Source organism: Oxyura jamaicensis, chromosome 1, assembly GCF_011077185.1.
Source record: "Oxyura jamaicensis isolate SHBP4307 breed ruddy duck chromosome 1, BPBGC_Ojam_1.0, whole genome shotgun sequence".
NCBI lineage: Eukaryota > Metazoa > Chordata > Aves > Anseriformes > Anatidae > Oxyura > Oxyura jamaicensis.
In genome coordinates, this window is record NC_048893.1 from 88923284 (window position 1) to 88935748 (window position 12465).

The 12465-nt window shown below is 41.6% G+C and overlaps 1 long non-coding RNA gene across 1 annotated transcript in view; it reads left to right on the forward strand.

Moving 5' to 3' along the window:
• Positions 1 to 6084: 6084 nt before the first annotated feature.
• Positions 6085 to 12465, forward strand: part of LOC118176579 — an 8275-nt gene continuing 1894 nt past the window's right edge. The window contains exons 1-3 of the long non-coding RNA XR_004755476.1: positions 6085 to 6654; positions 7090 to 8069; positions 9202 to 9292. This is a non-coding gene — a long non-coding RNA (uncharacterized LOC118176579). The remainder of the gene's footprint in view (positions 6655 to 7089; positions 8070 to 9201; positions 9293 to 12465) is intronic.

Genomic DNA, 12465 nt, shown 5'->3' on the forward strand with positions numbered 1-12465 from the left:
AGAAAGATTGGTTTTGTGTTTGGCCAAATACAAAACTGCAGAGCTGTAACTTTGTTTATTCCAAGAGTCTTGTCCTCTCCCAGCTCTGAGTGGTGGGAGAGCCTGTCACAGCCCAGGGTGCAATTTGTTGTCAGCGAACCTCTGTAATTTGTGCTCTGTGAGCTCCTGTTACTGGTCTGTGGTGTCATTTTTTCCATATACAGCATGGTTTTGGCAGCCAGACTAAAGCTTCCCAACTCATTTTCAGAGATGAGTGACCAGTCTTGTTGCACTCAGGCTGAAACACAAAATTTGCTGCTTTGACCTAGTTACCCCACTGACCACAACTGAGCACAGAGCAGGAGGCAAAAGCGAGGACAAAAATATAAGAGGTGAAGGAAAAGAGGGAAGAGTAAAGGGGGGCAAGGAAAAAACCTCAACTACCAGGCCACCAGTAGAAGTATACTTCTCAACACCTTGGGGGAAAATTGGTGAGGAAAATGAGCCTGTTGTGATTTTTTATTTTTTATTTTTATTTTTATTTTTTTTTTACTACTCCTGGGAAGGCTCCAGAAACTTTATAATGATGGATGCTGTAAGTAACACAAGCTATTCCTTCCTGTAAGCTCTTGGAGGGAAACATGCACTACTTGTTTTAGAACAGATATACATTTTACAGGGCAGCATACATTCACAAAGAGTTGTAGGTAACCACTGGAAATAAAGTACCGTTTTATCTAGCTGCTGGAGGTACCTAATCATCCACCCTCATTGCTGTTGTATCTCAACGCAATATCTTTTAGAAAGGTTTGTCCTCTGAAGTGCTTGGATTTGAGGTATTCTGCAAAAGAAGCCTGGAAAGAAAGGGACAGAAGCGAGATGCTTGTTTCCTTGCAATAAATGGGACTTACCCGTCTTTCCAGAGGAAGTGTGTGGTGTAGCACTTATCCAAAACAGAATTTCTTAGGCTGGCAACTTGACTACAGGACTAGTGACAACAATACTTGTGCCTTTTGGGCTAACTCAACATGAGCTCCTCAGTGTTGGCTGTGCCACAAATTCACACACAGATCCTGAACAAACCTACCCAGGCCAAATAATTTCATTTTATGGGCATTCTCTGCAGCCAGCCTTCTAGGGCTTTGGGTTTCCTTTTGTGTTGGTTTTTCAGTGACAGTAAGTGAATGTTGTGGATGTGAGGTTTTGGCTGCAGAATAGATGAAGTTTGACCCTAAAAGCCTGTGCTCTATTGAACTGTATGCTTTGGTATATAGCAAAAACAATAAATATATTAAAATACTGCCATGGCTGACTTGAGGCCAGAATGGTCATGAGTTTGGCATGAGGTCAAGCATATGAAGTTGCAGATAATCAGCCCAGAATATATCTTTGTGGAATGACTTTTCATCCAGCATCAGTGCTTCACTGGCTGTAAAACTGAGGGGGGAAAAGAGACCGAATGTTTCAGCGGAGAGTCTGGTTGGCCATACTGAGGTGTGGAGATTTCGATATGTGTGAGAAGCAAATGAGTTTCAGTGCCCCAAAAGTTGGAGATGCTGCTGCGGAAAGTTTAGTAACAAGTACCACAGGAGGCAGGGTACTATGTCTCCCCGCCTCTCTATTTCCTCGCTTCCCTGCTGGGGCTGCCAATTACATCCAGCTCTGATGGTGGCTTTTTGACACTTCTGCTCACTGGGAAATGGACTTAGACTAGTATTTCATTGCATTTAGGCTTTTAAACCACATCAGAGAGAAATGACTTTCAGCTACTCTGTCTGAACTGGAAGTGAGCCAGCACTCCACACAGAGATGGAGAGAAGGTCCTGGTTTGACATGACCGTTCCCTTGTGTGACAGGCTTTCTGCAAACATATTGGGCACCCTTATTGGCCTATATCAAGTGGGAATGTGTGCACTTTGGATTATTTTAGGTACTGTGTGCACACTTCAAGCATTCACAGAAAAAAACAATAGTAGAGGCCAAAAGGGCAATGAGAGGTGGAAAGGATGGGAAATTTTAAAAGCAAAAAGAGTTTGGCATCCAATTCTTCCTGAAAATCAATTGAGTTCAAAATAACGCCCTTTGCACCTTGTAAATTTGACCTTTGGTCCTCACAAAGATAATGCTGCAATTGAGAGTTTGGGCTCAGTGCCTTTTTCAGACATCAGTTGATTCTTTATGTGCATATACTTGTGTACCTATCTATTTTTATCTGCTATATAGGTACATGTTTGTTTTACATTGTCTGAGCTTTCTGAGTGTGGTCGTTGCGAAGAATACTGTAGCCAGCCCCAGGATGGGATGTGCCTTAGGAGGGGTTGTCTTAAAACACCCCGTTTAGGGTTTTCTATTCACTTACCTTGCTATTTTCCTTGCACACTTCATCTCCTCTTGTCTGATCTGTGAGCATAGAGAACAGGTTGTTCCCTTTCTCTTGGCAGCCTTTATGAACTCGAGGACTGCTGTGACCCTGCCTTCCTCTCCTTCCAAGTCTTTTCTTCCTCTGGGAAAGCAGACCCAGTTAATTCAGCTGGCAACCTGCCATCAGAGGAGGTGACTTCTAGGCCACCCATGGTGCTCTCTTACACTGTGGCTGTCTTGTCTGTATTTCTGGATTGTGCTTATAGACCTTGGCGTAACATGTAGCTTTCTCATGCCAGCCAGACATTGTGGACTTGTGCTCTGCTTTTGAACGGCGTGCGGCCCAGCCTGCACTCTGCTGAGCTGCCTCCCCCAGCTCCTCAGCCAATGTGCTCCTGCCTGCTCGTACTGCTTTGCATGGTTGTCCCTGCTGTACCATTCTCTGATTTGGGCTCCTCTTTTTTTTTTTTTTTTTTTTTTTTTTTTTTTTTTTTTTTTTTTCCTGGAATAAATATGAGTTCAGAGTTCCATGGACTATTTTTTTTTCAGATGATACGTACCTGTGCATGCTCACATCAGTCCCGTCATGTAAAATTCTTGCACTGATATGGAGGCTTGCTATCTGAGTTTCTGCCAAACTAGGAACCTCTTCTGTTGACAATGAGTTTCCCTTACTGCTTGGCTTTATTCTGTTGACTGAGGATGGTATATTAGTGATACATTTTTTTTTTTTTAAGCTTTTTTCAGGCTTTCCTTTTTAAATTTTCCAGTAGGTAGGATGGAGAAGGTAAACCAAGTGCCAATAGCACAAGAGAGAGGAGTTGATGGTGTGTGTGAGGAGAAAGGGCTTGGATACCGCTGTCTGTGTGCTGATTAGCAGGGTGTTTAGGACATGGGGAGTGAGCTGCTGTTTCCTTGGCTTATAAACCAACTTGGTTTACATTTTAATTCCAGGAACTTTTCTCACCCTGTTTTATAATTTTTGAGTCGTTCATCTGTAGCAAATGAAATAAAATGATGCCTGTCATCAAATGGACTTGGTTCCAGCCTAGGCTGAGGTCGGGATGAACTGGATCTGCTGAAGCATTGCACTTATTACCTTGATGTATCTGGGGACTAAGTAACCTTCCAAAAGCTTTGGTCTATTTCTGGGTTTTCACTGCAGTAATGAAGAACAGGAGCTGGAGAAACTGGCTAGGATGAGTAATGAGCTTACTCCTGTCCTATGACCCAACATGTGCAACTGGAAGAAATGTCGTGGAGGGTTTCTAAACTAGGGTGCCAGGAGGAATAGAGAAACCGTTTCTACATGAGGTGACAGCTGTCTTTGGCAGTTGCTTATACTGCTTCCACTACCCTCAATGAATGGCAATATCCAGTAAATCAGACAAAAAGAGGTCTGTTAATGGATTTACACCATGTCCTTTTGACTAGCTTGTGAGCCCTCCAGAGGCTATAGTTCCTGAGAAGCCATGGTACCAGCTGTGACTACAAACAGAGATGGGCTGCAAGCAGGAGTAGAGCTGTTTGTATCCTGCCTGCTTCTATTGTTCTAAAAGGCTTTTCTAAAGGGAAAAGCCACAGGCTTTATTCATGGGGTTGCCCATGGCTTTAGGAACATTACTCTATGCCTGTTAAACAAATCGTTATGCTCTCTGAATCTGTGTATTTTGTACCTCTTTTGGCCTAGGAGGCGGCATGTTCTTCACAAGTAAGTATCTATCCTCAGGCATGGGCCATCCAAACCTCCCCACAGTGTTATTTATGGTTCTGGGCCAGGGCTGGCCATACGCCCTTTCCAGGCTGGTAAATACAGTGAAGGCGCTATAGATGCGTTATCGGTAGGGCAATTCTTCTAGCTCCTCCATCTCCCGATAGCAGCAACATCTGAAAACAAGACATGAACATTCCTAAGGCTCAATTTGGCTCTCACAAGGGTTGGATTAGAATGACAAACAGCATGCTGCTTTCTTTATTGTTTCAGTTCAAGGACTGTCTACAAAGAGTCATAACCCTGTGCTTAGCATTACATAAAAGTTATTCATTTTCTAGCTCTACAGAAAAGTGGTTGAATCACAGATGATTAGCATTTGCTGTATTTTATTTTCTAATGCTTTCCTGCCCTTTTGTGGCATACCTTGGTAAGTGGCTTCAGAACACTTTGCTTTCAAGGGGACATTGGAAACCTATTATCAAGGCTATTTCAGAAAAGTTGCTCTTGCTTGGTACATCTGGCAGACTGTCTCTGGAAGCCAAACACATCACTGCGGCAGTGGCTTGACCTCTACTAGTCAATTTATTCCATCTCCCAGCTATATTCAAAGTTTTTTTTTTTTTTTTTTTTTTTTTAAGGAATCCTCTCCAGAGTAAATGCAAAGCTCTGCACTCTGAGCAGTTTGTTAGGATGAAGAACCCCCCAGCACTTTTCCTTTATTTTCTTATAATCAAGCCTGGCTGCTGCTCTTGATATGCAGCAGTGGAGAGGTTCTAGAACCTGTATTTGGCATTCGAGTACTGTTGCTGATTAGCACCAAAGTGAGATAGACTGGACATACCAGATTGTCCTTTAAACTACCAGATTCTGCTTTGCTTGTTTTGGGCTTGTTTTAGAGAGAGGCACAGGAGTGATATTGTGTTCAGAGTTTCATTTGGATCTTGAGGCAAAGACTAATTCAAGGCGTTCAGCTTTGCTGAATTTTAGGAATTTTCTGGTATTTTGCAAATGTTAATTGACTAATCATTGCAGCAGCGAATGTCATCTCATATAAAAGAATAGATTATAGAGCCAGAAGGGACTGTTGTGATCATTTTGTTTGACTTACTGCATGACACAGGCCCTAGGACTTTTTATATGAACTGAAACAAAACTTCAAAGAAGACCAAAAATCCGATCTTGATTTAATCACCAGCTACAGAGAATCAACCAGAACACGGTAAATTTTCCAGTAGCTAATTGCTGCCAGTGTTAAACAAATAATTGCACTGCACTTCATTTCTCTCCTGTCCCCTTTCAAATTGGATCCTTGGGTCCTTTTAGGCTTCAGTCCGGTGAATTGACAAGCACTTTAATAATGTTGCATTCCCTATCTTTGTATCTAAAGACTGTGATCAAGCTTCTCATTTACTTTCTTTTTCATAGGCTGAACAGTAGACTCCTAAAGTCACAAACCCAAGGTAGGCTATTTTGTCTCTCATTATTATTTTGGCTTATTTTCCTCAGCTATTTGTAGATGTTTATCCAGACCTGGGATCCCCAATAGAAGACTGAGACAAAGCTCCTGGAGATAGTCCAACAAAGGGCCATGAAGATGGTTTGGAACCCGGAGCACCTCTACTATAAGAAAGGGCTGAGAGATGTGGGGCTGCTCAGCCTGGAGAAGAGGAGGCTCAGGGGTATCTCATCAATGTGTACAAATACCTGAAAGGCAGGTGCGAAGAGGATGGAGCCAGGCTTTTTTCAGTGGTGCTCAGTGACAGGACAAATTGATTTAATACCTTCCTGAAAGGTGAAAAGTAAGTGGCTTTTCATTGCTGAACCTCAAAGCTCAGCTGTGGTTGATGGTTATTGTGTCCATGGATTACCCTTAGAAAAAGTAAGGGAAAACATATTGCTGTCAGATATGCCTATCCATTCTTGTTAGTCAAGTTTTTCAAGACTACTTCAAGAAGAGAAATGGGCTTTTAGAAAAAGAAAAGCCAAGGTTCATCCATCCTTCCCCACCCATGCAGGAGCAGGCTTGCTGAAGAGCAAACTCCATTTGCAGAAGTACTTTTGACTTGGGTTGAAACCAAACTGGATGTGGAAAATTTCTTTCAAACTCCATAGGTAGTGATGGGGAATGAGAAAAAAAGAAATAATCTTTTATAGGCTTAGGGTTTGCATTTAACTGAGATTATTTTTCTGTGCCTGTCAGTTTATTGTGCTGTGGGTTATTTTCTAGCTAGGTCAGTGGTTTGTGGGTATCTAGTCAAATGAGTGGTAAACTCTTGCTCTGAATGCAATGCTTCAACACAGTTCCCTGGATTTACACTGATATAAACCTCTTGGAAATTGTGCTTTCTCTGCGGACCTAACAGAGGTTACAAACAGTACTTCTGAAATCAGCATTTAAATAACATTTCAAAACCACTAGAAACCTCATTATCCTGAATATATAGTTTTAGTAGTCTTACAAGCAGTGAAAATGCAGCGAACCAAAAGTGCAACTTGTAACTGGGCAAAAGCAACACTACTGCCTAAATACTATGCTGATAAACATCCAATTAACCACTAGGTACCCTGACATATCAGTGTGTTTGCTGAAGCTTGGTAAGGTAAGAGCAATTCAGAGGTAAGTATCCTTCTAATGGTATGAGGATTTGCTTTTGAATATGCCACATGTCATGATAAATACAGCCTTTAACAATACAAGTGAAGTCTCCTTACAGTTATCCAGGATTATCTAGGAATATAGAGTAAAATTGGTGACCATCATTAAATGGAATCACATGCTGTATTTTTCCATTTAAATCTGGAAATGTAATTCTCAGTCCTTGTAAGACTGGAGTGCATGTACTCATGCCCAAATCCCCCCTGTCCACAGATATGCCAATCTTCTGAAAAAACATTTTTTTAGACAAGTGTTTTAAATTACTGCTGTCAAACATTGTTTCCTTATGCAGAAAAACAGTGTTGAGGGGCTGTAGCCATGTCTGGGGCAGGGAAGGGACTCATAACATCTCTAACCAAGAGCCTTGTTCTTTTCCCAGTGTGGGGACACCCTGAACCATATAATGGAGGTGTGCCTACATCCTTGCAGAACCTCAGCCCTCTTCTAGTCTTCACCATATGATGACATTGTACCAAGATATCTGCTGTCTATGCAACCTGTTTCTGGAAACAAAGAGTTTGACTTGGTGGACCCTAATGATGGTGTTTAAAAAAGCACCCTCATATCTGCCAGGTACAGATTAAGTGTGATGGCATAAGATGTGACAAGGCCTGGACTTTGCATGGAGGTTGATGAGGTGTGGGCACACCTACCCTTCTCCCCAGCATCTCTTGGGTAGGTACCAAGCATCTGGCAGGGGTGATACTTTCTGCAGTGCTCTTGGACACTGGAAGTACTTTAACTTCAAAGACATCATGCCCAGCGAGGTGGGGCTCCTCATCTGGGTGAAACACCTGCCCGTGTGTAATCACAGCCCCTCTGTTTTAGTGAGGTCTCTCTCACATGCCCTCCCTATTTCTATGGAACGGGTTTTGCCCTTTTTATTTATTTATTTATTTGGTAATTGATGTTTTGTCTTTTGTTCTCTTTTTCTTCAGGGCCAGATGGCAACCCAAGACCTATCCCTCCTACTTATCCCAGTGACTCTTTGGCACCAGAGGAAAAAACTTCTGCAAGAAGCCTGTTTCTACAGTCTCTAAACTCCAGAGACTAGACAACAGTTTTTCTATCTTCTTTGCTGTAGTTTATTTCTTTACCCTCCCTCCTATGTGTTTTACTAATTCTTTGTTTTTCCCATCTCCTTTACCAGCACTTTCTGTAGGCTGCATTTTTTTTTTTCCTTCTGTGTAAAGCAGCATGATTCACGGGATATGCCTTTGTAGCTCCTGCTTAGGGACCTCTCCTGGTTCCTCACCTTATGTTCTCCACTGATCAGAGCCATTGGTGTTTAGATGCTCAGCAGAGGTGATTGCACAGCCTTTGACACCTCACATCCCCTGCTGCCTGGATTTGAAAGAGGTAATCATTCCCAGAGACCTGCCAGTGACCCTTTGCTCGAGCTTTTGTCGTTCACCTTTTACTGTCTCTTCTTTTAAAGAGCTTGAAGTATCTGGATTCTTCTACTAGGCATGAAAAGGACACATGCACTGAAATGTTAATGACTTCACCATTCTTTCAGAGTACTTTCACCTGAAACAATATTGCATGGTACCTCTCTGTCAAATCTTTAATGCCTTTTGGAGTGGAATCTCCAGCCTCTATTCTGATTCCTTTTTTATTCACTCAAAAACAAGGGGACACTGTGAGATGGAAAGGTGGTTCAGTTCAATACCTCTGCTTTTTAACTCAGTATGTACTCATGCTGCCTGGCAATGATGCCTGCATTGTTACTCCTTCCAGAAGTTGTGCAGAAAAGTCAAAAGGACAATGTGCAGGCAAGACAACTGCTCACGGATTTAGCTGTGAGTATTTGAAACAACCAAGAAGTTAAGAAGACCTGAGACAACTTTGGACATCAGGAGGCAACTTTTTTTCTGGGGTTTACTATATGATTTCTTCAACAGAAATGCCTGATGCTGGACGTGATCACTAGACTACTGTTTGGAGTGGGTCTAGCTATTTCTTGCCATGTATTACAGGTGACATCCAGTGCCATAGAGACTGAGAAAATATTTCTGCACATTTTTCATGTTTTATTTGAATTCTTATGAGCCGTAAAAAAAAAAGAAACTAAGACTAAAGAAACATATTAGTCTTATTTAGATTATTTAAATGACCCTGGTTTGTCCAGAGAGTTAAAATTGTACATCAAAAATTCTAAAGGCTATGTTAAATCAATTGCAAACACAGAGAAAATTGACTTTTAATAGTATAAAAGCAAAAAGTCCTATAACTCCCCTCCAAAGCCCCTTGATATGTCTTTGATGAATCCATCTGAGAAAAGAGCTGAAAATTGATTTCCAAAAGCATAATGTACTCCTTTTTTTTCCTTTTTTTTTTTTCTTTTTTTTTTTTTTTCCATTTTTGCTCCAATAAATGATACATTTGAAATATTTCCTTTGGGTTCACAGTAAATAGATGAAGTAATGATGTTGTGTTTTTTCTTTCCTTTTTTTTTTTTTTTTTTTTTTTTTTTTATAATGTCTTGGAGTAAAGCAACTTCTGGATTGTTTCAAATGCGCTGGCAACATAAATAGCAACAGTTTTCCAGATGAAGAAATGTATGTGGGATATGTTAAATGGTAAGCTAAACCTGAGTGCTGAGTCTCATGAAAGGTATAAGAAAAGGAAATTCTTCTCCTTTGGTGACGATGTAGATGCTTACATTTTAAGCCCAAGGTTGATTGTGCTATTTTGAATAGATTTAGCCTCTGTTTTTTCTTCTCCTTTTCAAAGTGCTTCGCAAATTGTGGTATTTGTGCCTTCATTCATTACTTGTAATTGTGCTGGGAATCATTTGTCTACACTGCAGCTGTTAGATTTGCTATAAATCAAATTCAGTGTCCATTTTCTTTTTTTCCCTCTGCCTAGTCACCTGAGTTTATGTGATGCCATTCTTCTTCAGTCAGAAAAACAAACTTTAAAAAACAGTGACTAACTTTAATTACAGATAAATTCTCATATTTGGGGTACAAATGTATATAGATCATAACAGATCTAGGGGCAGCTATAGAAGTGCAGTAGTCTTTGCATCTGTGGAGGAAAATAGGAGTGAGAGTTGACTAATGCATTTCTATAGACATGGGTTTATGTTAAGGTTCCTCCACCTACAATAAGAGCTTCTTGCAACAAGAAGCTTTTCATCATCTAAAAGAAGTTTCATCAAATGTGTATATAGAGAGTTCTATGCAGTGTGTGTTGCAAGATAACTCTGCACTTATTAATTAACCACTTAACTCCTTAACTATGTTCTCTTATAAAAATTGCTTTCCTTATTCTAGTAATCATCAGAAACTTAAGCTGGAGGAAGCCCAGATTTTTTTTTTCTCAGAGCTCAGCAGACCGATGCTGTTGTGCTTCCTGGCAGGGAACCGATGGATGGGCTGACAGTCCCATGGGAGCAGTACGCCTGCTCAAGACTTCAAGACAACTTTTTATTTTCAGCCTGTCTGTATCCTGGGTTTGACTAGTGCAGTGACTCGAAAGTGGGTTATACAAGCTAGCATAATATTATGTGCAGCGTTGAGAGGAACACAGCTGTGAAATCTCTCTTTTGTAATATCTTGGCACCACTAGTCCTTGGTGAAAAATTGAACAGATTGTGTTCAAGTCTAAGGATGGGCAAGAAGAGCTAGTAATAGCCCGGCTCACATGTCACAGAGGTGCATGCATCCATCTCTGTACCTGGACTGCTTTTTGTCCGGGGATTCTGCTGTAACATTCCCCACCTTGTGGGAGGGTGTCTGCACCTACTGAAGTCTCTCCTGGCAGGCACAGTGATGCTCACAGTGCTGCTGTGAACTCAGATGCAGTTAAGAGGAAGATGGACCCTATGTATGGGCCCAGAGTCTAGTGATTTATTTAGCTAACTCCATCCTTTTTCTATTACAAACATTTTGTGCAGCTTTTAGCAAGTTGTTCAATCTTCCCACTTGTAGGCTGGGTTTGTGAGCAGTTGTGGTCTTCACAGGGGTGTTGTGAAGAAGCAGCTCATCAAAAACCAAGTGAAGGCTTTGCGATATTGCAAATGTAGAGATGGTAAAGCCTCCAGCCAAGAAGCAGGAGTGGAATGTAGGAGAAAATAAGAACTTCAATTCTGAGTTGTTTTGTACTCATGGGAAAGTTGGTCTGTAAAATGTCAAGAACAGCTTTTGCTTCTTGTGCCCTGGGGTTCATGCTATTCTCAAGTTCAGATCGTGTGTCTTGACAGAAAGGGAGAAATGTCACCTTTAGTTTAGAGGAAAGGCGTGTAATACTTTCTTCCTTTTGGATTCACAAGTATTTATTTAGATACAGCGCACCACATTGTGCTTGCACATAGAAGACCTTTCAACACCTCATTGGTACAATGGACTAGTGGTCTCAATTTATGCCAGGCTTTTGTAGATGGTGATTTCAGCGGTCATTGCACCACTAACCAAGTGATCATTTCTGAGCAACGCAGGAAGCTTTGCAGTCAGGTCCTGCACAACCTCCCTGTCACACTGTACCAGAACCCAGGCAAGATGTGTGTCCCGTTCATTTGGCGGCTAGCCCAAAAGGAGGAGTAAGCCATGTACATCTTTATGGAGCAGCAACAAATTTTGGCCCAAGAGCAGAGCAGAAATTCATATCCGCACGTCTGAAGACATGGAGTGATGCTCTAATTGCTTTGTCTCACATTGATGTACAGCAGCTGGTTTGTTTTAAGCATGTGGCGTGCACATGAAGATGCTGGAGTATAGAGTGAGTACTTTTACACTGAGCTGTTTCCCAAGGGGCTGGAGACCTCACTGGTGTGCTTGCAGAGGGATGCAGAGCCTGGTGTCACCTCGTCCTGAGCTGGAGGCAAAAGTGGAATTGTGCGAGCAGGGTGGGGAGCAGAGCCCACGGCTGGGAGTCACACAACATGGGGTGGTGCTGGGACAGGCACCCAGTGATGTGTTGTCACAGGGGCTGGGTGATCTGATAATTTGAATGCAACAGAGCACAGACTGAAACAGAGAGAAAATTTAAAAGAACATGCAATCCTTTCCTTATACAAAGCTTGACTCAGGGTAGATGTGGTGGAGCCCTCTAGCCAGCTTCAATTAATGGTTCCTGGACAGTCCCTCACTTCCAAATCACGTAATGTTATAATAACTGCCTGCTAGCTCACAGAAAGAATATAAAACTACTGCTGTCTTTGAAGTTCACAGCCAGGGAATCATGGTTCCTAAAGACTATTAATTATCTCAGCAGCCAAACTATGCTAGGAAAAACTCCAGTCTAAATGGCAGGCAGCAAGGTTGGTGTTATATTGCAGCACTTCCTCAGAATAATGTCTGCAAACTAGGAACAGAAACGGTGTGCACGCTCTAATCTCATTGAAACAGCCTGCAGAGGTACATGTATAAATCAGGGGTTAAGCAGAAATGTGTTTTTCTGAAGAAAGTGAAGGCACTTTCAGTGTTTAATTAACAGAATGCTAATTGGGTAAATGAGGGAGAATTAAAAGGGAAGCACAAATTGTCTGTAAGAGATCGGTGGTGAAGCTCTTACAGCTGAATATTTGACCTGTGAATAGAAATCATAAGTCAAGAACAAACTCTTAATTTGAGACTTGTGGTATTGAACTAAACATGTTCAGAAAATCTAGATTCTGGAGAGTGAAAATACTCATAAAAAAGTGCTGTTAGCCAAGAATATGTGCATGCTGTATACAGATGGACTTCCTTGCACTGGCTGCACTTCCTTTCTTCCTTTCTTCCTTTCTTCCTTTCTTCCTTTCTTCCTT